At 41.0% G+C, this 26,569-nt stretch overlaps 1 long non-coding RNA gene across 4 annotated transcripts in view; it reads right to left on the reverse strand.

Annotated features, from left to right (window-relative positions):
• Positions 1-26,569, reverse strand: part of LOC103667875 — a 309,854-nt gene that overhangs the window by 53,252 nt on the left and 230,033 nt on the right. Inside the window, exon 4 of one of the 4 annotated variants that reach the window (XR_005833275.1) lies at positions 9,909-10,011. The exons of the other annotated variants lie outside the window; for them this stretch is intronic. This is a non-coding gene — a long non-coding RNA (uncharacterized LOC103667875). The remainder of the gene's footprint in view (positions 1-9,908; positions 10,012-26,569) is intronic. 4 annotated transcript variants of the gene reach the window in all.

Consider the following 26,569-nt stretch of genomic DNA (forward strand, 5'->3'; position numbering starts at 1 on the left):
AGAAAATGCTTTGTGTAAATACGGATTTAAGGTGAATGCTCCTAGGAAAGTTTCCATTAACCAAACTAATTTTACTCAGATGAGCTGTAGGCAAATTTGCCTGCCCATCGTGGTGACCCACTGACGGGACCCACTGCCAGCTCACAGATACTGGGAAGTAAACAAGCAGGTGTCTGAGTGGAAAAGGAGGAGTCACCAGACCTGGCTGCCTTGGTAGGGAAGCTGACGAGAGGAAATACTGTCAGAAATATGCCATCGGTAGACATGCGGTGAGCGCTAGTAGGTACCAGAAGCCATGGCGAGTACAGGGAATAAGAGAACACTGAGAACCCCCAGCTAAGAGAGACCAACAGAAATAAATAATACTGTACTATTACAAGTTCACTATCCAGGTCCATACAAAGAGCAGACAGAGCTTAGAAGAGCAAATGGGGTATCTCCCTTGGGCATCAGGGGATGGAGTTGGCCGGGAAGCTGACCTGAAAGAGATATATTTATTCTGGACCTTAAATCTGAGTAAGATTTTTGTCAGAGAAAAAGGAAAAACAATAATCAAGAGAGGTGAAAGGGTGTGACTTGTCTGTATATCACAAATCTTTTTCTTTTCTTTCTACCAGTCCCAGAGATTTAGCTACCTCAGGTGAAAAGTGGTAAATGTGGGTTCAGATGCATTAGGGGCAGTTTTCGGGGCTGAGAAGATGGGGCTGCACAGCTGTCCCTGCCTCCTTCAGGTGCTGGAGGCTCCAGGAAGGTACTCTTGTTGTTGCTGTTGTTTTATTTATTTTCTTTTTTAAGAACAAGAATGAAACATGATCGCTGTTAAAAAAAAAAAAAAAGATTTGAAGAACGAGTAAGAACAAAGAAAGGAAATTATTGTAATAGTCTAAGTAAGAGATGATAAGGGACCGAACTGGAGCTTTGATGCTTAAGGAAGGATTATGAAAAGATTTAAGAAATATTTTGAAAGATGAATAGTCAGGGCTTGGTTCACGGTTGACTGTGGAAGGTGAGAGAGTGATAGATAAGGACTCCGACAATTCTAATTATGACAAGCCAGTGGCTGGCAGCATCATTAACCCAGATATGGAATGCAGGGGAAAGAGCTGGTTTCAGGAAGGAGATAATGAGTTTCGCTTTGGACATGCTGATTTGTATGTTTCTCTGGTATATCCGGGAATGCGGAAAATGGAAATAGGGGTCTAGGGCTTAGAGGTGAGTTTTAAGTTACTGAAATAGATTTGAGACTCAAGAGTAAAGAGCTGGTAGTTCAAGCTTGTAGAGAGGAGGAGAGACTAATAATCAAAACAGGATCCATGTACTAGTGCTCCCCAGGTGACCACTTTACATATAACCATTTATTTAATTCCTACAACCCTCCTGTAACCTGGGTGCTGTGATTGTTTCTCCACCGGGCAGGAAACTGGCTCACAAAGAGTTTAAAAACTTGTCCAGGAATGGAAGTGGCCGAGCTGGGATTCACACCCAAGCAGTCTGGTGTCAGACTACAGATGCTTAGCCAACGTTTATACTTACCCTCAGCCAGCGACTGACAAGAAAGAAACCTGGGGAACACGGATGTTTGTGGGGCAGCTGGAGGAAGAGAGACCAATGGGGCCACAGAGGAAACCCCTGAAGAATGTAATGTTAAGAAAAGCAAATGATGAGAGGGTTTCGCTGGGGAGCAGACTGCTCTGTCAAATGCAGTAGAGAAGTCTTGGACACCTGTGGATAGGGTCAGGGGCCAGAGAGCAGTTTTCTGTGAGGTGTTGGAAAGGAAGCCAAACTGCAGTGGGCTATGGAGCGAATGGGAGGGAAGAGACAAGAATAGTAGAGTGGATAGCTCTTCTAGAAAGGAGAGAAAGGAGAGAAAGGAGCAACACATTGATTGCTAACCAAATGGAAGAGAGATTTACGGTATTTTCAAATGCATGGGTTGCTCTTTCCCAGATGTCCATTCCAGGCTCACATGCAAAAGCAGAAGCCTGTGAAGAGGGTCATAGTCTTACCGCCAAGTGTGGCTAAATATGCTTCAGCTGACAACAACAGGTCACAGGGAAAGGACTAGTACTTAGGGTCACGGTCAGGCACAGGCACTCCAAACGGTTGACGGAAGCCTCAACTAGCCATCAGAGAAAGTGCCTAGCAGAGTGGAGATCTTGAGTGTTCCCGCTAGAAGGAAGCATGAACACGGGACTCCAGAGACCTCAAAGCTGTGCTCACTTAAAGCTGCCTCAACGGTGGGGTCTGAGAATCCAGGTTGAGGAATGGTCCGAGGATCACGTGGTTTGCGGGTGTACTGAGAACCTCCAGGATAGAACACGGTTCTTACCGTGAACAACATATCATTTTAAGCCTCATATCATTCCACTCTTTGGAGTTTTTGTCCTTGTTTCCTCTTCACTGAATTAACATCCAAAGGAATCTGTCTGTGCTCGGCCCCAAGAACACTGAAGATTATGGGTGCTCAGGGTTCAGTATAACAGCAGCCGCAGCCAAGCTAGACAGACAAGTAGATGGACAAACACACAACTTATATCTCTAAATATAAATTATTGGGAGGTCAGAGGTTGTTACAGACTGGTAGAGCCTTTACTCTCTTTTTCAGTGAACTTGGGTTCTGCGTGTAATTACTGGCTTCCCTCCCACCAGCCTTAACCTCCTGCTAGAAAATGACAGCTAAAACCTCCATTTGACCCCATGGGGCAAGGAAGACAGGGCCCTTTAATAGTGGGAAGGAAGGAGCTCTCTGGCCTAGTACTTTTTTTTTTTTTTAAGATTTTATTTATTTACTTGACAGAGAGAGAGACAGCCAGCGAGAGAGGGAACACAAGCAGGGGGAGTGGGAGAGGAAGAAGCAGGCTCCCAGCAGAGCAGGGAGCCCGATGCGGGGCTCGATCCCAGGACCCTGGGATCATGCCCTGAGCAGAAGGCAGACACTTAACCACTGAGGCACCCAGGCGCCCCTGGCCCAGTCCTTTGAATCGACCTGCTAAACTCCTACAAACCCATGCAATCACAAATCAGCCAGGTACATGGGACCTTAGACAATGAAATTTCCAAGACCACCTTTTATTTACTTACCCTAAATCCATTTCCCGTAGTACTAACAATCTTGGTTCTCTAAGTACCCCTTTCCCCCTACTAGCTTTCCAATATTTTTCCAAGAATACCTCTTTCATGCTATCCCCACCCCGTTGCCTGACAGCCATGTTTAGAATTGCCTACCTGGATTAAACCCCACCACCTTCAAACAACATAAATTTAGTATTTGTTTTCTGGTCCTTGAAAGATATGCCATTTTCAATACAACTCTAGGGTCCAACTGGCCAAGCCCACCTCTTGTCTGGCTTTCCACAGAGGAGATGGTGGACAGACAAGAAAATGAGTGGCAGAAGCTTGGGGATGGGGTTTGTATCCCTCCCTGTCAGCTGTCCTAAATGATTCTCTTTCTTTTCCCCAGCAGAACCACAGGGAAGCCTTCTGTTGTCACTCATCATCTTTGGTTTGGAAAAAAAACAGAACCATTTTGCATAATACATGGATGTCCCTAAATTATAAATACGCTGTGACTGCAGATTTTCCCTTTGCCTTTGTCTATACCTTAATATCAGCTTAAAAATTGTCTTCCCAGAACCAGGTAGAGGAAAGGCAAATTCCATGTGGCAAGATCAGAAGTCAGACCAAGGAAGTAACCATGTGTCTCCTGAACAGCTTCCAAGACATAGGATAATTCCCTACCCAGCTAGATTCTCCCACAGTTCATATGGGTCTAGGTCTCCCCTTGTGTGTCCTGTCTCCCAGTCTCCTGCCCAGCATGAATCCTGAGCCATGCACTTAACCTGGTGAGATGTTTCAAAGGGATTCTTATTTGACTTTAGTGACTTGCTTTCCTGGAAGCCAACTTTTTATATGGCTATTTGATGGGTATGGTTATTTGCTTGAAGTAAAAAATTTCATAGTATCAGATCATATCTGGGTTCACATAGTAAACAAACATTCTTAATACCCTTTGCCTTTAGTTCTTAGGTCAAAATAAACTAAAACAAGGATAGATTTAGAAAAAAAAAAATAGAGAGCTCATGGTAATAGCTGGAAAATATAACTGTAGTTCTGATCTCCTTCAGTCTGGCAGTTTCCCCAAAGGTCCTGACATCCACTTCTCTTCAATACACTGTTGCTGGCAGAGCCTCTGCTCATGGCTTTTCTCACCTCCCATGTTGCATATCTCCTATCCTTGTTGATACGTCAGGCTGAAATTCTGCTGTCCCTGGTTGTCTGGATTTTCTTGGTTCAGGTCACAAAGAGAGCTAGTTCTCAAAATAAGATCAAATAGTGGGCAGACAGGTGGGAGGGTCCCTGAGAGATGAGGTGGGTGAGTAAGACAGGAGCTACTGTCCTTAATCTAAGAGTAGCAAAGACCGTATCCAGACACTCTGTCCCCTCCTGCTCATCCCTGCTGTTACCTCTGGGAGATTAACATTACAGGGACTCCTACAGTATCCCAACAGCTCGCTCTTGACAGTCCCATAATGGTTTCATGCCCACCGCTTCACTCTGTCAATGGGAGAGACCATTCCAGCCAAGGAAACCGAGGCGTACAGAGTTTTAAAAATGTGTTTTGGAACACTTACCCTCACTAACCCCCATGGAGAGAATCCCATTCTGTTATAAGATTATGTTCCCTCCTTGCTGATAAAGCTTATTATGTTCATGAACGTCCTAGGCACTTACTGTCTGTGTACACATTTTGCAATTTAATGGTAAATTTCCAGGGTACATGCACTTATTTTCTTTATTTTATATTCTACAGTACTTTGCAGGCATTTTGCACTAAAACTTGGTTCTCAAGTTCAATGAAATTGAAACTAGCACCATGTTTTACGTGCTTTTTAATGTAATATTCTAATTGTAACGTGCAAGCATCCACTCATCAGTCAGATTCCAGTTTTTCCCAAGGCAGAAAAATATATTTTTTCCTTTATCCTGTGCAGTTCTAGGCACATACTGGGTATGTAAGAATTTCTGGGTGAATCAAAATAAATGGAATCTTCATGAATACATTTGACCTCTTCTACAGAAGTTTGGTGGTGGTAGTGTATTTGTGTGTGTGTGTGTGTGTGTGTGTGTGTGTGTGTGTGTTGTTTTTCTCTTTCTTTTCTTTCTTTCCTCCTTTTCTTTCTTTCCTCCTTTTCTTTCTTTCTTCCTTCCTTCCTTTTTTTTTTTTGCTTTAATAGGAAGAAAATGTGTACTCGTATTCCAACAATTTTCACCTTCCTGAACCATTGAAGATTCCCCACCCTCAACCTTTTGAGACTGAATGTGGTATACGTGATATGAAGAAATTAATCAGAATCTTTTTCTCTTTAACAAGCCTCTTTCTCTAAAGGCATGCATCCCTAGAAATTCATGTTTTTCTTCCTGTCTCATGGGGCCCATATAGGTTGGGGGTTCAGCAAATTATTTGGGGTGGGGGAGAAGAAGGCTGGGCTCATCTGCTATGAGTTCTCCAGAATGGGAACTAGTACTAAGGAGATCCAGTGTCCAGCTCAGTGCTTTAAAAATGACAGCATAAGAATGCCGTTAAATTCCAAGTACCCGACAGTAGTCATAGCTCTCCTTCTATCAGTGCCAAGATGTTCCATGTCTTTGGACAGAAGATGATAGAATTCTGGCTCTTCCTAGGAATGTTAGAACAAGACGAAGATTATCTTTAAAGATTGTGTTCTTCCACTGAAGAAGATGTAGTTTGACATTTGTTTGTATTATAGTCTTTCTTAGTGGTTTGGGTGGTTAGCATAAAAGAATCATCATACGTATGTTGTGATTACGGTATTATACGGAGGTTAAATCAACTTTTGAAAAATCTTCCCTCTGTATGAAGGGGATGTCTCACTTGAAGGAACCAACCTACAAACAAGTGCCAGAGGCCACAGATGATCAGCTAAGCCCCAAAGAAATAACACTGAATATCTTATTTAATGATCAAGTCATTACTAACAGAACAAAGCTGACATATATGCAAGGAACCCTGCATTTCATCACTGGAGATCATTCCTTGGGTACTCATCATTTCCAATAAGCTGGAGGGGATAAGTGCTCATATCAGTAAGAAGTCCCTAGATGATCTAAGAAGCACACACCCAGGAAAGACTGGAGTTGTACCAAGGAGGAATTGTCTTGGTCTAAGGAGGGAAAAAGACATACTTGGGCAGGTGGTCAATAAGTCAATGCCAAAAGGCTGCAAGTTAAGTGGGGTCTTTGCATTCATAACCTCCATGGTGTGGAGCATCTGTTCATCCCTTTAACATATTTTTTGAGTGCTCACTCTGGGCCAAGCACTGTGTGAATTGGTAGAAAAACTATCATGTGAAAAATAAACATAGTTTCTGTCTTAGAAAAATTTTGCAACACGTATAGCAGACACAAATTCCTTATCCCCATATGCAAAACATTCTTGCAAATAAAGAAAACAACAATACCAATTCGATAAGAAAAAAGGGTAAGCAATTTTACTAAAAGTTCCATAAAAAGATATATCAAGAATTAATAAATTACTAAAAAATAGGCACTTTATTAAAAAATAAACACAAAATATTTAGATATTGATGGTCACATATCAGATAAGCAAAACTATGAAAGAATTATAATGCCTGCTATTGGTAAGTCAATGAGGGTCTTTCATGTACTGGCTGATGAGAGTTTATTTAAATTGCTATAAAATTTCCACGTTGTAACTTTGCAATATCTACCTAATTAAAAATACCTTCACTGATGACCTGATGATTCAAATTTTAGAAATCTATGCTAAGAAATAATAGTATAAGCTGTAATGCTAGACGCATATGAGAGCACTGTTTGTAACAACAACAAAGCATAAGAGTCTAAAAATGTCCATTAATAAGGGATGAGTATAGTGAAGCAAAGTATAATCACACAATAGAATACTATACATCTGTTTAAAATACTGAGGACAGTATAAGGCAAAGCATGTAAACTATGCTCCATAAAAACAGACCAGAGTGGTCAGCAGAATTCCTTACCGAACAGCTTGGTCCTTGCCTCTGTATTCTGGACACTCTACAATCCTCTTGTATTTGGTCGCAGCCCTCAAGGACATGCTTTGACATTCTGGGGGAAGCTCCTCCATGCCCCCTGGTCAATATATCTTGCCACCCATCCTTCTTTCCATCAACACTGCATCTCACACAAGCAAGTATCCATGTGACCTGTTCCTGGCAAATATCTTGCTCTCTAATGCCCTGGCTTCTGCTCCATCCCAGTCCATACTGTACTAAGAAATAGAGTGAGGCCCAGCTTTGTGGGGGCTGGTGAATGGTTATCGTAGGAAGGTGGGGCCCAAGATCCAGAAGAGTCATTCTCTATCTTGGACACTGAGATCTTCAGGATGCTTTTCTTTTTAATTGATGTATTCCCACTGTTACCATTTTTATACTTCTTGCTTAAACTATTGCTGAGGGAGAAGAGGGATGAAGGTGGAAATATATGGGTCACAAGCTAAGGCTTGCTTTCAGCCTATCCTTTGTTGGGTCAGGGCTGTGGTCCAAATCCAAGCATCTCACAAGGCTTGACAGACTCAAATTCAGTTCTGGCATTAGATCACCTGTGGACATCTAATATTGTGGGTAAAGTACAGCCAGGGAGTGTGCAAGTGTTCATTCAAACAGATGGAACTATAGTGATCCTGATGATTCTCTCTGCTGCCATCAATTCAACACACCTGACTCTGGCAGGACCCCTTCAGAGGGTACAAAAGTGAGCCTAGTAAACACGACACCTGTCATCACGGAGCTTGCTGTCTTATAAGGGCAATGCATAATTCTGCTTTGGAACAGGACACTGGAAAGGATCAGGGCACATAGCAGAATACACACACACACACACACACACACACACACACCATACGCACATGCGCAGCCTTTCCTCTTCGGACCACTCATTTTGAGACATTTTGTATTTTTTCCTAGAAAATGGGTCTCTGTAACCATGGAAATGGCTGTTGTTTTCAGCCCAAGGGGATATAGGATCGCGTGTTTAAGGAGATACTAAATAAGCTTTGATTGCTACTTGTATAGAACGTTCGGCTTCAACTCTTCACTACCGTCAGGTCCCCCCAGGGGACTAGAGCAGCAGCTGCTTCAGACCCTGCCCCTCCCTGTCCTTAAGTCCAGGTAAAAGCTGACTTCCACCCTCCATGCCCTTGCAGCTAGCAGCAGGTATGGGGGTAACCAGCCCCCTGCACACCCCTGACCATACTCGGCACAACACAGGTGGGAGAAGGCAGCGACCATTTCAAATCACAGCCCCTCATCCCAGTGAAGCTCTGAAGTCAACTCTGGCCCACAGAACGAGGGGAGTCCCTCAGGCTGCGGGTCTGGCTTCTCAGGAGCCTGGGATTCCTTTTCCTGGATGCTCTCTGGGGGTCAAGGCTGGACCCAGCAAGACTGCCCCAGGACCCAAGAAATGATTGCCTAGGGAGGCCTGACTGGACAGGAGTTGGGACCACTTGGCCTGAAGTTAACCTTGTGTTTCTAGCTTTCTCGCACTCAGTGCTTTCTGATAAATCTAATAAATCTCCTCTTGTTTAAGTGACAGGCAGTTGAGATTTGTTTTGTTTTGTTTTGTGGGGTTTTTTTGTTTTTTTGTTTTTTGCTTTTTTGCTTTTGGCAAATCCTCAAAGGGGAAAATCAATCCACTTGTCCCAGAACAGAGGAGAAATAGCTTCTGGGGGAAGGGGCAGAAGCAGAAGCAAACAGAAGCAAAGTCTAATTCCTCAGCAGTGGACAGGGCTTAAGGGGGGAAGGGGCAAACTTTTGACTAGAGACCCCTCTATGGACCCAGGCAGACATGAGGACCCAGAGAAGGGTGTGTGGGCTCCTGGGTGGCTCCTGGCACAGGAAGAGAGTTGAGCGCACATAGAAATTTTAGCAGAGTAAGCAGGCATATGTAATGGATAACCGTGCACCCTTTTCCTGACTCTTTTATTCTTTGAGGAGATTTTGGTGTTTGCCTGGCCAACTCTCTGGCCTTTGCTTTATTGATCTGTGCAACGGTAGAGAAGAAAACTGAAAGACCACCAGAAAGGCTAAGTTAATCTACTACGGACAGGACAGAAAGCTATGCATGACAGGAAAATAAAGAAATAAAATCGACCGTAGACCCAAAGAAGCAGGAGAAGGGGAGAGGCTATAGAACCAGCCTGGGCCACGTTAACCAAGGGTTTATAACGGGAGTTTGTAGCTGTGAGAGGAGAGCTTGAGAGGCTGCTTCAGCCCCTTATACATGAAAGGGTAAGAGAGAGACTGAGGAAAGGGATTTCGGAATTTTGGATTTGGGTTAGCAAGTAATCCCCATTTAGTTCTTCTTAAAGAGCTGTCAATAAAGAATTCAATTGCTTCTCAGGGCTCTTTGGATGTCATACTAACTTTACTTCTGAATGCAACGCCCTGTATTGGGGCCAGTTTTACGTGGATTATGTGTGATTAAGCAAACACTGCTCAGCGGGTTAGTGAGAGCCTGAGACCCAGCGGTCCAAGAGGGCCTCCGGATCTCACATGGAGAGTCTCCGCCAGCTGACAGCCTGCAATTCTGGGCCAGCAGTGGGTTGGACGTGCTCCCTCTGAGAATCCTCAGCGCCTGTAGCTGAGAGTGCTCAGAAAGGCAGGGACCTTGTGCTCCGCTCCTCTTCCCCCTAGGGACCCTCCGCGCAGGGCACTTCTCCTCTGCCCACTGCGGCTTCCACCTGCCTCAAAACCAATCCATCAACAGGTCCATTGTTTGTTTTCGAAATATACTCAGAACCTGACTATTTCTTACACCCCCTCACCACCACCACCATCTTGGTCCAAACCACCACCAACTCGAGCCTGAATTCCGGCAAAAACCCTCACCTGGCTCTCTCGTTCCTGCCTCTGCCACCAGCAGCATTCGCTTTCAAAATGTCAGTAGGATCAGGCCAGGCCGCTGCTTAAAGCCAGCCAACAGCTTCCAGCCCTAAATAAAACATCACATATGTATTACAAATATGCCAGAATTTTCTTTTCCTCTCACTTTTGTTGTATTATTTTCCACTGCACCAATCAAAAATATGCTATATATTCATGTTTGTTTTCTGTCTCCCCCTTAGAATATAAGAGTAGGAATTCATCCTGTTTTGTCTGACCCCTTAGGCCTAGACTGATATATGTCCGATATATGGTGCATAGTCAATTAGTATTGGTTAAATTAATAAACAGATTCTTTTCTGAGGCTTATTTTTCCTTCTTGCAAGGCAGGATATACCCTGCAATAAATACTTGTGTGAAACCGTGCTATCCTTCCCAAGCCGTCACTATTCCTGTATGCAAGAGTATTGTGTTTCTCTTCCCCAGTGATTCCAGCTTGGCCTGGTGACTTGCCTGGCCAACAAGAGATGAGAATAAATAAGTAAGTGACCCCACTCCTAAGCCAAAGTGTCAGGAGCCACGGTGTGGATCCACGTTCCTCATAATGAACCCTCAAAAGCTCTTCATTTTTGACCCTGGAGTAAAGAAAATGTGAGACAGAGCCACACCCCATCCATTAAAGACACTGGGGCACGAATGAGAAACAAAGTGCTGTACGCCACTGAGACATGGGGCCTGTTACGCAGGAACATAAGGCGGCCTCCGCTGGGCTGATGGAAGTAGAGGAAAACGGATGTTCACCAGCCCATGGATATTTCTGTGATGTGTGCTTGCCTTGGTGAGTGTGTGCTCTCTGGAATGAGAGTGCCTGAGCTGGTTAGGAATTCTTTGGGGATAATGTGCCATTTCTCCAATCTGAAGGGGACAGGTGTCTAGGACCTTAGCGATCCTATACAGGTATAGTGTGGCCCCTTGACTTTTCCACGATGTGAATCTGGGTCGGTGATGTGGACACACATTCAAAATGCATTGGCTAGCATTTCCACACCTGCTGCTAGCCCTTTCTCATTCTGAGAATAACTGAGAGAAGGGAAGAGCCAGCGGACGAGCTCCGTGCTCTCTGCCCAGGCCCATGTGCTCTGTTGGGGATTCGGAGAAGAATAGGAGATGCGCCCATCAACCTCTGAGCTGCACGAGGAAGGAGTGATAACTAGAGTTGATGCCAGGAGGCGTGGCCGTCATGGATCTCACCTGTCTGCTATTTCATGACTGAAGGTTATATCCACAAACACTAAGCCAAGCACAACCAACCCGAGGCAGAATTCCAAATCCTGGCCTCTAGCACTGTGTGTGTGAGAGAGTGTGTGTGTGTGTGGGTGTGTGTGTGTGTCCCCCTCTTTCCTGGGCTTCCTCAAAATGCAGACATCCAGGATTTAGACTTGAGATTTCGACAGCTCCAATTGAAACCCCATGGGGTATGAGGGATCTCTGTCTTAGAGAATGTTCAAGGCCACCAGCCAGACTAGTGCAGCCCACACTCTCTCTTGCCATTCTCTGAGGTCTGGCCAGCCTCAGACAGATGCTAGGCCGACGCTCTGCCTTCTATTCTCAACACAACAATGCCTCTTCTTCTTTTCCAACAAAGGAATTTTCCATCGAGTGAAACCAAGTACATTTTGTGAATTAATGAGACAAGGAAGAAGGACTTGAGCTTCCTGTGGAGGCTCTGAGAGGGGGTTGAGCTGCCCATGAAATATTTAGAAGCATTTTCCCAAGGTGGTAGGCCATAATGAATGGGTAAAATCAAGAGCTGTTTTCCAGAGCCCACAGAGACTGAAACCCACAGCTGGGGCCTAGGCATGATGTTTAGCCTCTGCCTCCTGCGCTGCCCTCCCTGCGTGGAGCTTCAGCTCTGTCCTCTCCAGGCTCGGAAATCTCCTGTCTCTACAGCTGGATCACCTGTCTGTTGCAATTACGACCCTGGCCGGCAGACGTGAGGGATTTGATCAGATCACACTGAGATTGCAGAGAACATGCTAGATTGTGCTCATCATACATCCATGGCTGTTTTGTAAATTCTGAAGCAAAGACCTTATGCATGCTCAGATCTTGCAAGATGGGTTGGTCCCTGACACCCCAGGGATGAGACACCTTAGTCCCATAGAATTATCTCCAGGGATGAGAATCTGTCACATTATTCTAGTATCTAAGGAGCTTACAGCCAGGTCATCTATTCACAATCTCATTTGCTGTGCATAAAACTCACTTTGTGGCTATTCTTACCAGCCGACCTCGAGTCCCACAGAGAATTGCATTGGATTAGAGTGAGCAGGAAAACCATAACATATAACCATTATCTTTGCAAAGCTCCAAGTTACAAATGATAGCCCCCAGGACAGGTATAGCACTGCAGATGTGTTAGGTTCTGTCCACACAATGCTTTCAACAAAATTACACAATAATTTTTAAAAACAGGATATGTAGTTTAAATTCTGAATACATGGCTTTTTCTTTTCTTTTTTTTAAAGAGAGAAAGCTCATGAGCAGGGTGGGGGGTTGGAAGGAGAGAGAGAAACAAGACAGAATCTTAAGCAAGCTCCACGCCCAGCATGGAGTCTGACACGGGGCTCGGATCTCATTACCCTGAGATCATGACCTGAGGCAAATCAAGAATTGGACGCTTAACTGACTGAGCCACCCAGGCGCCTCTACACGGTTATTCTTAAACCTTGAAAGATACGGTAATACTGGCCCTGCGTTTTAAACATGGCCACAGTTTGCCAGAACTGCTCATTGTTGGGCTTCAAACTAACATGTGTTTTTCAGTTGAGCAAAGTTGCCACCACGCCCTGGTATATTATTCTCATCCCATCTCTTGCGGTCATTTGAGTCTGTGACCTTGAAAACTTGTTTTGTGATACAATGGCTAGCTGAAGATATGCAGGAATAAGCTCTATCTAATAGCTAAGCTTTCTCCCATCAGGTGGGATACAAGGCACGTTGAGCCCTGGTCAGGGTGCAGTCACCATCTTCTCCCTCTGTGCTGTGCCACCATCGCCCCAGAAATTGGCACTGCAGATCAGATTATCTTTTTGTTACCCAGGTGAAGACTTGGATTGTTATGGAGCTCTTTCCTATGGTACTTATGATTACAGAGGGCTTCTTAGGACTCGAGTCTCCTCCTCTTTCTTTGAGTAGTGGGGCAGTCCCATCTGCAGCATTTCAAGGAGGAAATGCAGTAGTCTGGGTGATTATTTCAGTGGTTGTCCCATGTAACATCATATCCTGCCTGTGAATGACTTGCTCTCTTTTCTTGAGCAGGAAGATCCCTGTTGGGGAATTGGGGTGTCCCAATGATACCTCAACACCATGCTATTCTCCATCTCAGGCTTTACCCCAGGCAGCTAGAAATAGTCTACCAGATATCCACATTCTGCTGAACACAACCAGGATTATTATTCAACCCCCCTGCCCTGACCCCTGAAACATTATGGGGAAAAAAAAAAAAAAGACTGTCATTACTCTCTTGCCCTCTGAGACATTTTGACCTGACACTTTGAAATGTATTAGGTAAGCAAAAGCAAGCACTTGATCTCCACCCAAGGTCAGAGTGGAAAACATCAGTGCTGTCCTACTGTCAGAAGTCACTAGCCCCACAACTTGCAGATTCTAGCCCAGGCTAACCGCTCACATTTACAACATACTGAGGACACGTCCAAAGAGAATGAATCTCAGCAAATCACAGGATAGCTAACCCTGGATCTGAAGTATTTCTTAATCCTACGCACAACTTGATCATTAACCCAGATCCTAACTGTTCTCTAACCCAAAACCTAGCTGAACTTTAACCTAGAAGAAACCCTAATTCTGACTTCACATGCAGTCACGTAGACTTCCTGCAGATCCTGGGGCTTTATCTAGCTGGCAAGTGCCAGATGGCTCTCTGAGCCAATGCTAAACTCTGCTCCCAGGAGCCATCTTTAGCCTAATATCTTCTCTTAAAACATCCATTTTTGACGTTGATAAAAAAATTAACAGAACAAATTTCCAAATAAAGAGCATATGTATCTATTTAATGAATCATCTTTTGTTACCCTCATTTATTTGGGACAAGGAGCATACTAACTGAGGAAGGAGAAAAAGGAGGGGGAGAAAGGGGAGGAGGGGTAGGGAGTAAAGGAAAGAAAAGGAAGGAGGAAAGGAGGAAAAGGAAGGGGGAAGAGAAAGAAGAGGCAAAGGGAGGGAGGGAGAAGAGAGAGGAGGAAGAGAAGGAAAAGGAGAACAACAAGAAGAATTAGTATTATTATCTCCTAAGGAAGATCATTTCAGAAAGACAGTTGAGGACCACTCTCAACTCTGCCAGCCCCACCCAGCTGCCAGAAGGCTGACTCATTATATGCAGGCTCAGTCTGGACCCAAACTTGAGCCAAGCAGACCCTGGCTTAGAAGTAAATGGAGAGGGGCACTTGGGTGGCACAGCGTTAAGCGTCTGCCTTCGGCTCAGGGCATGATCCCGGCGTTATGGGATCGAGTCCCACATCGGGCTCTTCCGCTATGAGCCTGCTTCTTCCTCTCCCACTCTCCCTGCTTGTGTTCCCTCTCTCGCTGGCTGTCTCTATCTCTGTCGAATAAATAAATAAAATCTTTAAAAAAAAAAAAAAGTAAATGGAGAGTTCTCTCCCCACCACTCAGTGGGACAGAAAGTAGTCTTCAACCTCCATATCCAAGTAGCCAAATGTCCACTTGGACTTGATGCTGTTGCTGCCTCAAAACTAAAACCATGACAGGAGGGATTCACCCACCAGAATGGCCTCCTGCCCTACTCCTCCACTCAGAGCAGCACTCACTGGCTACAAGTCTTGACCTAACACTCATCTAGCCAGTGGCAGCCTTGACTTTGCCAGCTACTGCCACATGGAGTGGGTTTCACATATGACCCCAATGCATCAACATAGACAACTCCCTACGGTCTTGAGATTCTAGCCAATACTGAGATCTGCTCCTGTATTGAACAAGTGACTGCCCCTACAGATGAGAACTTCTGATATATTAACCCTAATTTCACTGAACCTGAGTCGGGATTTGGATGTTCCCCTCTCTCCAACTTTCTCTCTTTCTTTCTTTTTCTTTCTTTCTTTCTTTCTTTCTTTCTTTCTTTCTTTCTTTCTTTTTCTTTCTTTCTTTCTTTCTTTCTTTCTTTCTTTTTCCTTTCCTTTCCTTTCCTTTCCTTTCCTTTCCTTTCCTTTCCTTTCCTTTCCTTTCCTTTCCTTTCCTTTCCTTTCCTTTCCTTCCTCTACTCCTCTGAGCCCAGCTCACTACCTTCTGTTTTGAGGTGATTCCATCATGCCATCTGATTGGGCTAGCCCTTATTACAGAAGGACTGTGTTTCAGAATTTGAGTGGATTGGTTCCCAAGAATTCCTTTTCCTGTTACCTTGCTCATCAGAGATTCCAATAAATGTAAAAAAAAGAAATGCAGAAGAAGGAAATAGGTGATATTCCATTATTGGAATAATAGGTGATTATTCCGTTACTGGCTCCCTGGGAAAGAGTCCCTGTACATTTCATTACTACTTAAGCCTTCAGAAAAGTGCTGAGGATCAAACACCCATCTCATCCACAAATGACTATTTAAATGTAAATCAGATCTTATCACTCTTTTTCAAGGAGCCAGTATCAGCTACCTGCTGCGCTGAGAGTATAATCAAAACTTTGCACATGGCCCACAGGCACTGCATGCTCTGTGCCTGATTTCTCTCCTCCAGCCCACCCTTGCCACATTCCTTCTTGTGCTCCATGATCCAGTACAATCACTTTCTTCTAGCTTTTATAAGGCAATACATATTCTCCCTCTTCTGGACTTTCCATCCCCATACACCTTGTATCTCTACCTAGATCACTATTCTCATGGTTCCTCGTATCACTCAGTTCTCAGCCTCATAGCAAGACATTATCTGCTGTTTCTCTTGGAATAGGTCATATTAATCCCCATCATTGCACTCTGTGGGTTTTTCTATTACTAGAATTGGTAACTTCACAGTAAGTTTTTTTTCAGTTGTGTATTGTATGTTTCCCAACTAGACTATCCATGAAGACAGAGATCACACCTTCTTTGTGTACCAATATATCTTCATTGCTTGGCACACAGTAGCAGCTCAATACACAGTTTTGGATATATGAAAAATTAGTGAATGAATAAAATGACTGGCAGAACTAAATCAAATTTCATTTTCTGATATTTAATTTTATAGATACCATAAATCGTTATGTAAGTACAGATGCAGAGAATCCTAGAAGGTTTTCTTTCCATTCTCTGCCCTTTTCAGGCCTGAAATTATTTTGTCCACTGAGCTTTGTGTTAGTCCCATTTGGTGTGTGTTGTCACTTGTTTCATCTACCCAGGAGTAATGTCTGTGAAGGAGAAGGGCTTAGGCCCTTCTAAGTTGTACTTAGAAGTACAACTGTAGTGCTGATTCAAACTGTCTTGAGACACTTCTGACTGCAGGGGTTGGCTGCCCAGCTTTGGATCTCAGAATGATTATGAGGGGAAATGTCTATAGCTTCCCTTCTGCCACAGGCTTGGTTTTTCTTTATGTTGAGGTTTCTTCTGTAGGTTGGAGAAAATAAAAATAGCACTTTAGAGAAGACCAAAAGCAACAAAAATATTAATGGCAAATAATTTCCTCTGAATTTCACTGGGATCCTAAAAAGCCCTGGAGAGCACTATGGAGACCAGAGCTTTGGCATTTGACACACCTTTTTAAAATTATGACTCAGTGCACCACTGTGAGAAGCTTATTCAAAAGTTGTCCTTTAAAGATGAGTATATACTCATCTGTCAAGAGAGAATAATACTATTAACATTTAGGATTGTTTTGAAGATAAAAAGAGATAGTAGGACATTCAAAACAGTGTTCACTCAAGAAGACATTAATTTCACTCTTTCTATGGTCTTTAAAGCTCTCTCTTCATTTCCACTCGTAGAAGGAGTAGAAGACTTCAGGAAATTTCTATTCCTGTCTGTGCTGTGACCAAATAGAAGAGGGTCTCTAAGGCATTACAGGAAACATTCTTTCCCCTTGTGGAGAAATTGAGAGTATGTAAATACTACTTAGAGAGTGTTTAAATACTACTTACTTAGTAAGACAACTTCTGAAAATAAAACAGAACAAAGCCATATCCCCATGACGGGGCAACTTTGTTACAAGCCTTATCTTCCCTCTCTACTCACAGTGATATGTTGCTGGTCACTTGATGAAGGATCTCCCCAGTTCTCTCCATTAATTTTCCCAGAATATTCAGGGTAACACAATCTTTGCTCTAGTCTGTAGGTACCAATCTTCATCAATGTTTCCTATTAATCTACTGGTGATAAGATGAGTGTTTTTTTCCTTTGTTTTGTTATTTGATATAAAGCCCTCTTGGTTAGATCCTCAAGGGTGACTGGAAGTTGGAGACAAAGAGAACTTCTTGACCTGCTGGTGCTCATGTGCTTTCTGAAAGAGAAAACACCCACATGGAAGCCTCAGCCATACTCTTGGCTCCATGTCCAGCTTCCATTTTGCCTCTGTGTATATTTTTTGGAGTCCCAGGGGCCTTCCTCAGTTCTGCTTTTGGCAGTGGTTTTTCTGGTACTTCCTGGCTTGCCTGGGGATTCCAATCTTATGTTATCTCCCAGGTAGATTATATTTCCCAAAGTTGATTGAAACACTCTCATCCCACATCCTTTTCTCTGACCTTGCCTTTCACTGTCAAGAGGTAGATTCTGATTCCCCTTCCCTTACATCTGGGCCAGAATATGGCTCACATGAAACCAATAAAATGTGGCAGAAGTGATGCCGTATGACTTCTAAGTCATAAAAGGTGATGTAGCCTCCATCTCATGAGCTGGGACATTCACTTTTGGAGCCTGAATCTTTGTGTAAAATGTCCATCTACACTGAGATCAATATAATGGAAAGGCCATGTGTAGGCACTCCAGTTCAATGATCTTCCAGCAGAAAACCAACAATAACCTATCCCTCTTGCGTGAGTGAGCTATTTCGCAAGTCCAGCAAATTCTGCAGGACCAGTCAACATTTGACTGCACCTACAAGAAAGAACCTAATACAAGCCCTTTCCAAATATCTGACCCACAAGATTGTGAGAAAAATAAAAAACTAATCTTAAGTTACTAAGTTTTAGGATAATTTGTAGTAACTAGAATTATTCTAGATGGGCCATAGCAAGCAGATTTTCCTGGCACATCTGTTTACCTGGGTCAACTCTATTTCTTTTGTCCTATGCTCCAAGGAAAACTAGACTTCAATAGAATTCTCATTTGAAGCTTTCATCTTGTGAGCCTGGAACTAAATTTTCATATCTGAGCTGTTATTGGAGATATGAAGCATGTATAGCCATGGTAAAATGACATTGGAATGTAGATTAGACAAGCTAGTCAGGAACATTACCATCTATTTTTGATATTAGATCCTTTTTCCTTTATTGGGAAGACTATTTGGCTTTCTCACTTCAGAACACTTCGTGCCATAGTCCTTGGAGGTTGAGGAAGGTAGTATGAAGACTCAAACATCTCTAGGCTTTGCAGAGTCTTAACAAGAAGAGATTAGCAGAAGCTCATTTAGCTATGTAGAATGTCACCAAAGAGAGGCTTCTGGATGAAAAAGAAGGAAGCCCTGCTTTTTGATTCATTGTATCTGCAGGCTAGGACAGACAGATCCCATGAGCCTCTCTCACATCTAAGTGCAGACTGCTAGCTGGCATCTGGGAAAGATGAAAAAGTAAGAGATGGGGAATAAAAGTTTCTGCACATTTAATGTCCATCTGAGTACTATAATCACCATATCATGTTAATTCTAAGGACCAAAGTAAACACACTAGGACTCTGAAATAGAAAATAGGAATTGTGTCCTACTGCTCCAATAAAATTAAGTACTCATTGCAATCAGTGAGAATATGGCCTTGGGCATACATGGATGGCAACAACAAACTCAAATTACATTTCTAATTATCTCACAATAAAAGAATAATTCTATAAAAATAAACAGACGTAGGCCAGAGTAAGGATTTATGTTTTACATTCAAGGCATTTGAAAATGTTTCTTGGTAGGAAAGTTTAGTACTGCTGAGGCTTCTTAATTGTGGAGAAGTGAGACAATACCATTTAGGAAAGCAACCAGAAATCATGGATTTAATACATGTCCTGAATATCTTTCCCTTAAATCCCAGTGAAACACATATAAAATCTTTAGAACCAAATGAACAAGCAAAATCTTCTTGAATTTCATGGGTGATTAACAAAATATCTGGCCTGACTCATATTTAAATATGACTCTCCAAATTCTATTCTCTTGCTGGCAAATGTTTTCACATGGCATTTTCATCTAAGAAGTTCTTGAGTGACCATCACATTAAGGACACTATACTATCAACTAAACAGCAGGAACTCTGTTTAAAAGTATTAAAAAATTAATGAACTCTCTATATTAATTATATATAAAGATATAAAACAGGACTTGAAAATAGATAGTGCCAAGCCAAGTATGATTATTAATAAGATGTTAATCATTTTTCTTTCCTCCAGGTAATTCACTTTTTCCTCCCCTCTTCATTCAAGTAGATAGACTGTGTTTATTGTGTCGAGAAAAGAATGGGATGAGATGACAAAGTGGGAATGAGTTAAGGCCAAATTCTTGGCGTTGGTTTGCAGTAGCATTAGTCTTAGGTGGTGTAGCACTGTCTGTGCATAAGCATCATATATGGAAGAGCATGATGGGAGACAGTAGTCTCCTACCAGAAGCCTCATAGGCCAAAGAGTGGTTAGAAATTAGAGAGGGATGGAAGGGATATTGTGAGAGCAGAGGACTTAGTGGATCCCTGAAAGAGAAGTAGTAACTGAAAGGGGTCAGTAGTTCCCTATTCCATTATACTCTATTTCACCCTAGAAGTATATTGCTCTCCTCAGCTCTTGGCTCTGATGTGAAAAATCTTCCTTTTCTAAATATAATAGCCTCTCCATGTAGCTGAATAGGTTTTTTTGGCTTCTTGTTACCTGTAGAAAGTTGAGGGCCCAGAATCCTTTTTGCAATATGAACGATCACAATCCCTTTTAGTTCAAACTGTCAGTGCTTGGCATTATAACTATTTTGACAGCTTTGTGGGTTTCCTATGTATCTGACTACATTCAGTGAAACCACACCCAGAATTCTGTTTGAGATAGGCTTCTCTCTTCTTTGGCTCATCAGAGTACTGTATGAGAACATTGTAGCAAATCTTGGAAGCTCTTTAGTAGAGCTGAGAGGATACTAGGCACCACCTATCTATCTACGATCTTTACATAGGGTCTTAACATAATTGATTTGATCTTTATAGTGAGGTCTTTCCTCACTTAATTTTGCTGCCTGAATAAACTAGAAATAAGAAACAGCTTTATTTTAAAACCCAGCAAGAGCTCTCCGTTTCTTCTAAATTCTTGTAGACTACTTTGCTTCTTAGCACATCTCTCTTCCTATAATTTACCTTATGCAGCTAACATAAGCTAATTGACACTTTTTACATTCTGCCTTGCTAAGAGCACTTACCCAAATTCCATTAAGTGTACTTTCTATCCTTTAATTACCAAAAAATGTGTTTTGCCTATTTTTATGCTGCTACATGACACGTACTACCTCACGCCATCTTGTGATAGACTCCTGTCATTAAATTTCCTATTCTCCACTAAATGGTTAGTCCACAACTTCTCCAGCCTTCCCCACCTGGTCTCACGTCCCTTTGTTGAGCTTACACCTATCACTGAGTCCCAAAAGCAATGCTAAATATTTTATGTTTGTATTATGGTAGCTACCTCTTTCTAGATTCTAATTATTGTAAAAGTTAGCTTTTGTTACATAATAAACCACAATGAAACTCAGGGTCTAAAGCAACAAATAAGCATTTCTTTCATGATTTTCCTCTTAGGTAGTTGGGACTGCATGGAAAAATATCTGATGGCTGGCTCAACACCTGCTAGCGTGATAACTGCCATGTCTCACATCATTGACCAAAATACCCCAGGCTCAATCATATGGTGAATGGTGGTGATTACAAAAGACAGGACATTTCAGTGTACAAGTACTTTTCAAATCTCTGTTTGCATCATGTTTTTTAATGTTCCATTAGCCAAAGAAACTCTTATGGCCAAGCCTGGATTCAAGGATGCAGAAATAGCTTTCATTTCTGGGTGGGAAGAGCTTCAAAGTCACACCAAAAAGTTCATGACTACATGGGATGCCTGGGAGGCTCAGTTGGTTAAGTGTCCGCCTTTGGCTCAGGTCATGATCCCAGGGTCCTGGGATCGAGTTCCGCAATCATGCTCCTTGGTCAGCGGGGAGCCTGCTTCTCTCTCTGCCTGCTCTCCCTGCTTGTGCTCACTTGCTCTCTCTCTCTTTGATAAATAAATAAATAAATAAATAAATAAATAAATAAATAAATAAAATCTTAAAAAAAAATCATGACCACAGAGGTAAGAAAATTTGTGGCCATTTTTGCCATCTACACCTAAGTGTATTATAAGCCAATATTAATTAAAACAATATTATTCTTTGTAAATAACAAAACCTAAATCAGCAAAGAATACAGGATCCAGAACTAGATACAATTTTGGAAAATAGATCAACTTACTTCTACTATAAGCAATGAGGAATTAGCTGCATTTTGATCAATCTCCTCATCCAGAACAACTAGGAAATCTTGACAAAATATGGAAGAATCTGCTTGGTGGAATGAAATAATTACCAAGACAATCATGTTTTGTTAGCTTAATAATCTAGAGGAATTTTCCACATAAAGGAAAAGAAGAAAATATTATCCAGATACTCACATTACCTTTCCAAGTGTTTATAAATAACGACTGAATCTATATGAAAAATAACTGGGCGCGCGCACACACACACACACACACACACACACACACACACACACAAATGACCCAAACCAGGTGGAGACACTCAGGATATTCTAATGTAAGTGTTATTAGGTAAGTGCTTTACATTAATTGTGATTAATATGGTCTAGAAATGAAAATACAAGATGGAGAATATTGACAGATAACTGATAATGCAAAAAACAAATAAAAATCAGAAGCAAAATATATGAAGTAAAAATTATGAACACAACAAATAGGGTTACTGTCAGATTAGACAGTGAAGACAGAATTAGGGAAAAGGAAGACAGGTCAAAAGAAAAGAAAATATAATGATGCATAAATATTCAAAAGCATGGAAAACAAAGAGAATAAGAAGCATAGAGTAAGAGTGGAAAGGTTCAACATATGTGTAATTGTTATCCTCGAAAGAGGTGAGAGAAAATGAGGCAGTAGCCATATATAAATGGTTAATTGCTGAGAATTTTCTAAAATATATGAAATATATTTATATATAAAATATATGAAAGACATCAAGCAAGAGCTTTAAAAAGCATGACAAATATAACCAGAATAAACATAAAACCATACTGGAACACATGATAGTAGAGCTTCTGAAAACAGAGAAAAATAGGATTAAAATCAGCCAGATAAGAAAGACTCCTTACTTTCAATAGAATGAAATCAGAAGGACTGCTGACTTCAAACATATAGTAATATACTTCTAGATCAAATATATAGTAATATACTTCTAGATATCCCAAGGGCAAAAGAAGAAATCAGAGGAGCAGAGGAGAAAGTTTAAAAAATTTTTAAACTGAGTGATAATAAAAGTAGGTGTATTAATATTTACAGTTTTAAAAACCTGCAATCATAGGACGATGTATAGCTATAAATGCATGAAAGAAGTACTTTCAGTGTGTTCTAATACATACATTTATGGAATATATATATTTTAATGTAGCTTTGTACTCATGTTTTAACATATGCATTTCAGCAAATGATACCTACGATTTTCAATATACGTATCAAAAATGAATCTTGAGACATGTGGGTGGTTCAGTTGGTTAAGTGTCAGTCTTCAGCTCAGGTCATGTTCCCAGGGTCCTGGGATCAAGTCCCACATCAGGCTCCTTGCTCAGCAGGGAGCCTGCTTCTCCCTCTGCCTGCCACTTCCCCTGCTTGTGTGCTCTCTCTCTCTCTCCGACAAATAAATAAACAACAAAAAAATATTTTTAAACGAATCTTGTGGTACCTGGGTGGTTCAGTCAGTTAAGTATCCAGTTCCTGATTTTGGCTCAGGTTATGATCTCAGGGTTGTGAGGTCAAACCCTGTGTGGCCTCCGTATGCTTAGTGTGGGGTCTGCTCCTTTCCCTCTGCTCCTTCCTGCGCTCACACACTCTCTCTAAATACATACATACATGCATACATACATACATACATAAATACATAAATGTATTTAAAAAATAAATAAAAATAAAAATGAATCTTGACCCCATTTCACACAATTTACAATAATTAATTTCACACAGATTGTAGACCACAATATAAAAGGAACAAGTCTTCTATAAAATTGAAAGGATATAAATATTCTATAAGATAACATAAGAAAATATTTTCATGACTTTGGAGAGGTAAATATTTTTTAAACAGGACACAAAAAAACATTAACTAATGAGGAAATTATTGATGATTTAGGCAAACAAAAATTAAGAATGTATTCATCCAAAGATTGCATTAAAGGTATCAAAAGGCAAGCCACACAATAAGAAAAAGTAGCAACACAGATAAATTCACCATGAAACTAAAGTTTAGCTATACTTTTACAAGCCTTTCCAAGGATTTAGGAAAGGCTCTGGCTAAGACTTGCATGAAAAAATGTTCTGATCTCAGTGGCATTTGTTTTTAGATCAGGTGGTATTGAAGATGTCCTGTATGTCTTTGAGATTCCCCCTTAAAAGACATCAAATTAGGGTTTTTAATTTGAGTTCAATCAGAAATATTTACATTGTTCACACTCCCTTCTTTGTAAAATTCTACTGCTCACCACCAGGTGTCAAAATTACTTCCAGGAATACTCCCATGACCCACTATGATGATTCACCCAGAAGCATGAAAAAAAGGAGCATGGTTGAGGACATACCCTGACCTCTCCCCTTACTTACCTGTAACTTCCCACACCAACAGTCAGAAACCTGGTTCTCACCATCTCCCATCCATTTACTTAATTATTCTATTCCAGTATACATGTGGGGCACTTTCATATTAGTTAAATTGTAACCCTGTAGGAAATTTTTTATCAACCAGAGTGAAGGGCTTATATAGAGTTCTCTTTACGCTTGTCTTACAGATTCCACTCATTTCCAGAGTTACTCATGTCAGGAGCTTCTCCACCCCGTTTGCTATAATGAGTTTGTTACGTGCATTTACAGTACCGTTAGATTATTCTGTCGTAGTCTGAATGCTCATCCGGGATCCCATGACGTCCTAAATAATTTTTTTAAGCATGCATGCATTAAGATTCATTCTTTTTGCTGCAGAGTTCTGTGAGTTTTAACAAATGTCACATATCCTATAGAATAGGACAGTATTATAGTATCGTTTCCCCAGCCTAGAAGATCCCCTGTACTTCACCCCCAAAATATTAGCAACCACTGATTTGTTTGCCATCCCTAGAGTTTTGCTCATACAAATGGTATTTTATGGTATGTAGTCTTTTCAAATTCCCTTCTTTCACTCAGAAATAGGAATTTAAGATTCATTCATGGTTTTGCATGGCTTGATAGCCCATTTATTTTTATCGTGGAATAGTATTCTATTGCACGAATGTACCACAGTCTGTTTATCCAGTCACCTGTTGAAGAACATGTTGGTTGCTTCCAGTTTGGGGTGATTATGAATCAAGCTGTTAAAAATATTTGTATGCAGATTTTTTTTGTGTGTGGATGAATGGTCTTAGCACATTTGGCTAATAGTTAGGAGCATGATTGCTGGATTATACAGTAATTTATATACTGAGCTTTATAAGAAACTGTCCAATTGTCTTCCAAAGTAGTTTTATCATTTTTCACTCCCATCATCAATGAGGAAGAGCTCCTTTGCTCCACATCCTCTATTGCATTTGGTTTTGGCAGATTTGTTAATATGAGCCATCTTAATAGTGTAAGTGGCACCTCATTGTTCTTTTAATTTGCAATCCCTTAATAACATAATATTGAGCATATTTTTATGTGCTAAATTACCACCTGTATATCTTCTCTGATAAGCATCTGTTCAGATCTCTTACCCATTTTTTAAATGAGTTGTTTTCATATCTTTGAGTTCAAAGAGTTATTCGTATACTTTGGACACACATTCTTTATCAGATATGTTTTTCAAATTATTTTCTTCCAGTCTGGTGTGTCTTTTCATTCTCTTATGAAAGATTTTCACAGAGCAGAAAATCTGAATTTTAATAAAGTCCAACTTATCAATATTTTCCTTTCAAGGGTAGTGCTTTTGGAGTTGTACCTAAAAACTAATCAGCAATCCCAAGGTCACCTAGATTTTCTCAGCACTTTTTAATGAAGAGTTTTATTGAAATACAATATACGGCCTTAAGGGACACCAATCTTAAGTTTTCAGCTTCATGAATTAGTACAGAGTGAACATATCCTCTCACGTACAAACTAGATTTAAAAGACAGACCACAACTTGGGGTCAGATCTGGCCTGCCACCTGTTACTATACAGCTTGCAATTTAAGAATTTTTTTTAATGGCTGGGAACATTTTTAAATGGTTGGGAACATCAGAAAGAGAATTACATTTCACAAAATTCACATGAAAATTATATGCAATTCAAATTCTAATGTTCATAAGTATTCATACTCATTATACATACATGGTCTATAGCTGCTATTACACTAAGGGGCAGAGTTGAATTGTTGCAACAGAGATCATATAACCCACAAAGCCTAAAATATTTACTATGTGGTCCTTTACAGAAAAAGTTGCCAACCCATTATAGAATATTGCCAGCACCTCAAAAATCCCCCTCATGGCCACTCATATCATTACACTCCCCAAAATAATGACTATTTTGACTTTTGTCACCATGGATTATTTTTGTGTTTTCTTGCACATTGTATGAATATGAAGAGTATGACATTTATTGTTGTGCCTGACCTTTTTACTCAATGTCTATCAGCTGTAATTTATATAAATATATATATATATATAAAATCTTTAAATGTATACTACATTCTTCATTTATTCCACCAGTAATGGACATTTGCATTTTATCATTTGAGGCTATTGTGATTAATGTTGCTAGGAACAGTCATTTATGTCTTACTCATTGTCTACATGCATACTGGTACATACACAATTTTGTTGGATACAAAGCTAGATTGGAATGGTTAGGTCAAAGGGTATACAAAACTTCAACCTTAGTAGATTTTATCAAAGATTTTCCTAAAGTATTTTACAGGTATCTATGCCCACCAGCAATGCATTCACATGCCAGTTACTTAATATTTTACTAACACTTGTACTGTGATTTCATTTCCCTATTATTGATTCACAGATACCACATATAATATACAAATTTGCCCATTTAGGTTAGTGCCTAAAATTATATTTCCCTGATGATAAATGATATTGATCACTTTTTCCTATACTTATTGGTGTTTGGAAGCCTTCTTTTCCAACATGCTGTTTTCAAGCTTATAGCATTCAATCCTTTTTTAAAGATATCTATCTACACTCATTATATATATATATATATAT

This window comes from Ursus maritimus, unplaced genomic scaffold (genome assembly GCF_017311325.1).
Source record: "Ursus maritimus isolate PB19 unplaced genomic scaffold, ASM1731132v1 scaffold_7, whole genome shotgun sequence".
NCBI lineage: Eukaryota > Metazoa > Chordata > Mammalia > Carnivora > Ursidae > Ursus > Ursus maritimus.